The following is a 4,917-nucleotide window of genomic DNA, read 5'->3' on the forward strand; positions in this document are numbered from 1 at the left end:
GTTCCAAGCAGGGAGAAAGGTGCTGAAAATAAAATGTAGGCTGGTTGGAAAGAAAGATTCTGTTTATTGTTGAGCAGAACCAGCATGTGGTTCTGGGACAGCTAAGAAATTAGCTTGATGTGGCACAGTGGTTAGAGTGCAGTACTGCAGGCTACTACTGCAGGCTACTGCTTTCTGCTGACTGCTGGTTGAATGCAATTTGGCAGTTCAAATCTCGTCAGGCTCAAGGTTGACTCAGCCTTCTATCCTTCCGAGGTTGGTAAAATGAGGACCCAGATTGTTAGGTGCAATATGTTGACTCTGTAAACCACTTAGAGGGGGCTATAAAGCACTGTAAAGCAGTATATAAGTCTAAGTGCTATTGCTATTGATGGGTGCAAGGATTTTTGTATAGTTTCTAAAATGCTGCTGGGGGTTGTGCAATGTAGTGAGCCTTGTGTCTTTTGATATTCTAATGGTGGTGGATTAATCCTATTATGTCCTGAAAGATCATGCCCTGTCCTTAGAATTTGAGTGGGGGGGGGGGGATGTAAATTTTAATCCCATCGCTGCAGATGGCCGTGTTTTATTTGTGAATAGGATGGCCTGGATTTCTTAATGGGCACAAAATATCTACCTCTTAAGGATTTCAGACAATTTAAATTGGGGTTGCTTTCTGCCTCTAAGAGCATTTTTCTTCATTTGGGAAAATACAATATTCTGCCTCTTTTAATATTCCCTAAAATATTTCATTCTTCTGGAATGGGGGGGAGCGGCTTTCAACAGAGAGAAAACTGAAAAATCTGGACAATATTTAAAATGCCTAGGTCATATTTTTTATTACCAAGGCTATGTGTCTAGATAAAAGTGTGGCTAGTTATAAAGTATATGCTAACATTATCTCCTTACAAATTGTGTTTATCAAGAGGGAGACAGACAACCATGATTTTGCTTCTACTTTTTGGCAACTCTAACCCATTGAGGAAACTTCTGTGAAATGAGCTTGCTTTAAGCATTTAAGTCTATAGATATTTAATTTTTCTATCTCAAATTGCTACTATCAGATCAATTTGATCCTACTTTGAAGATTGCTGCCAAATACTTTTTCATAGTTTGCACAATGCATATTAATATGTCTTATGTAGTTGCACATTTAGTCACTACTTTATATCAATACTTTGTCAACTGATTCTCATTTTTCTATTTTCATTAGCTGTCAAAGTAATTTAAAAAATATAGTCATTATTATTAGATTCTGTCATCTTTAGCAAATCAAGCAAATTACATATATCTTTTTAATAAAAAGAGCTATCACCTTAATGTCAGACTCGTTTTTTTAAAAAAAATTTTTTTTATTGGTTTTTAAAACAAACATAAACAAACAAAATATAAAAACATCAAGTCATCTTCCATATATGTACATACAGTGTGCCAGTTGGTTTACAAATTGTTTTGTGCTTCCATTTCATAGTCTTCAGTTATAATTACATTGTATATAATCTCATATTTTCAATCAAATATTAAATACATTAATATCATTATTAATCATTTGACTATACTTGATACCTTTGATAATGTGAATTGGCAATTCATGTTATTACTGCTGGAACAGATGGGCTTTGCTAGAAAATTTATTCAAGCAATAGAAGCTATATATCATAAGCAAATGGCAAAGGTAATGATAGAGGGAGAACTGACAGACTCTATCGATATAAGAAAAGGAACAAGACAGGGTGCCCACTGTCACCTCTGTTGTTTGTGTTAACTTGGGAAGTGCTAAATAGAAATATTAGAGAGGAAAAGAATATAAAAGGGATGAAAATTAAAAAGGAATGAATTTAAGTTGCAAGCATTTGCAGATGATCTGGTTTTCATCTTAGAAGACCCACTAGAAACAGCATCAAAATTGATAGAAAAGATAGAGACATATGGAAAGGTGGCTGGTTTGAAAATAAATAAAGATAAGACAAAGATCTTGACAAAGAATATGCTATCAAGACAAAAGGAAGAACTGGCAAACCTACTGAAAATTCAGGTTATGAATAAGATCAAGTACTTGGGGATATACTTGACAGCAAGATGCAGTACACTAAAAGAGAATAATTATATCAAACTTAAACTTAAACAGCAGATAGTGCTAGATTTGGCGAAATGGGAAAATTTACAACTGTCATTAATAGGGAGAATATCAACAATCAAGATGAATATATTACCCAGAATTTTATATTTGTTTCAATTAGGCTTGGAAAAGACTACTTTGAAGATTTAAATAAAATTGTGTTGAAATATATATGGCAAGGTAAGAAAGCGAGAATAAAGTTAAAACTTTTGCAAGATGCTAGAATAAGAGGAGGATTTGGTTTGCCTAAATGGGAGTTGTATTACCAAGCTACAAATTTGATGTGGGTTGAGGAATGGATAACATTAAGAAATACTAGATTGTTGAGATTAGAAGGACACGATCTGTTGTTGGGGTGGCATGCTTTTCTATGGTATAAAGGAACTAAAATACAGGGATATTTTAGAAGACATTATATACGGGAGTCTCTGTGGTTAAACTGGGAGACAATTAAAAGACAATATTATTTGAAAATTCCAGTCTGGCTATCAACTATTGAAGCATTTTCTTATCCTATAATATACAAAAAGGAACAGTTAGGTATGATGAAATATTGAATGAAAAGGGTGAACTTAAATCTATACAAAAACTAGAGGAACAAGGTATAAAGATGAATTGGTTTTCATATGCGCAAATACATTCAAGGTATGATAAAGATTCTAAAACAGAAGTTTCTATGATAAACTGACTGACTTAGATAAGATTTTGACAGGTAGTGATGAAAAGGTGATTAAAAAATTGTATGGATATTTATTAGAAATTAAACTAGAAGAAGAACAAGTTAAAGAAACTGCTTGAGGGAAGAATTTTGGATATAGTATTGATTTAGAGAAATGGCACAAATTGTGGTCTCAAAATTATATAATGACAATGTCAACAGCATATAAAGAACATTTGTATAAGATGTTTTACAGGTGGCATTTTTCCCTGACAAGAATAGCAAGAATGTTCAAGAATAAATCCAAAAAATGTTGGAAATGTCATCAGACACCTGGCTCATATTACCATATGTGGTGGACTTGTGCAGATGCTAAAAAATACTGGACTAAAATCCACACATGGTTGGAAAAAATGACAAAAAAATATAGATTTGAAACCAGAGATATTTTTATTGGGAATTTTACCTGAAATATATAGTAAAGACTTGAAATACCTGATTGTAAATGTATTAACAGCGGCTAGGATTGTATTTGCTAAAAACTGGAAAAATGAGAAAATACCATCACAGGAGGAAATCATTAAGAAAATATTAGAATGTGCTGAAATGAGTAGATTGACATTTGAAATTAGAGAACAAGATGATAAACAATTTTATAAAATTTGGGATCTATTCTATCAGTGGTTAGACAATAAAATATAGTAATGAAATATGTAGACTTTTAGAAAATAATAAATATATAAAGATGTATTCTTTTCTTATTATATCTACAAAATGATTCTAGGATAGATCTGGGATGATAACATGAATTGTCATGAAACAAATTAAGTAAAATATGATCATTTTGTAAAACAATGTCAGACTCATTTTTGTTAGTGTATATTGTTCATCTCTGTAAATTTGTGCAAGGTGCAAGGTACCTTCAAAAGAAAGCCTTTGTAATCAGTGGTGAGATTCAAATTTTTTTTACTACCAGTTCTGTGGTTGTGGGTTGGTGGGTGTGGCAGAGAAAGGATACTGGAAAGAGGTGGTATTTGTTGGTTCTCCAAACTACTCAAAATTTCTGCTACCAATTCTCCAGAACTGGTCAGATCCTGCTGAATATCACCTCTGCTTTGTAACAATTGCATTTAATTTTAGAATTTTTTAGGTATTGTGTAATGATAACCTTATCTGGCCTAGATGGCTATTAGGTGGCAGCAAAGATAGAATTCTACTATTGTATAGTTTTGCTGCCATCTACTGGTCATCTGAACTTTTGCTGCTCAGCTATGGTGGCTCTATTCTAGGAGTTGATGTAATTCACAGGTGTCAAACTCACCATGTCATGTTGCTGACACATGATGTATCCTGACATTTTTTCCCTTTGTGGAGCTGGGGAGAGTGTGGCCTACACGTGATGCATCTGGCCCACGGCCGCCAGTTTGACACCCCTGATTATTTCTAGTTGAAAACAAATGCCACAAGAAACGACATCTTTGCTGCCATCTAGTGGGAGCAAGTAGAAAAATTAATACGGGACCTCCTTGGAAGAGTAATATACTATACACAAAGCTGTTGCCATAAGTCAAGCATGATTCAATGGCACCTAACCTAATATTTTTCTATTCAGATTTTAAATTCAGAAAGCTGCTTAAATCTCTAAGAAAACTAAGATGTCTAGCAAAGTTTTCATATAAATAAAACAAGATATGAAAATTAGGAGAGCTGTGGCACCATTTACTTAAAACTAAGTTGTAAAAGGGACTTTGTTCTTCATGGCAAAGCTCACAAGTATTGGTGAAGATTTTGAATATTGCATTTTGTTGAACAAAAAATAGTGGCTACATGTTACTAAACAAAAACAAAAAATCAGCAATGTGGTCTATGGTTGCCAGGGTGTCCATAGCAATTCCCATGGCACCCCCTTCCCCACATTAAGTTAAATAATAAAAACTATGCACACTTTGAAAATACATTGGAATTTCTTTAGATTTCATACATACCCTGTGCCTCACTAAAATAATTGTTTTTAGGCTACAACATGAATGTTTTCTGCATTGAAAATTGAACAACCAGCAGGCAAAAGATCTATTTATTTGGGTCAACTGGCCTTGTATATGATACCAGTGCCTATTCTGCTTGAAGACAGAGCAACCCAACTCTGCAAGTGAACAAGTTA

Source organism: Pseudonaja textilis, chromosome 1 (genome assembly GCF_049901715.1).
Source record: "Pseudonaja textilis isolate UNSWEBS1 chromosome 1, rPseTex1.2, whole genome shotgun sequence".
In the NCBI taxonomy this organism is placed as follows: domain Eukaryota; kingdom Metazoa; phylum Chordata; class Lepidosauria; order Squamata; family Elapidae; genus Pseudonaja; species Pseudonaja textilis.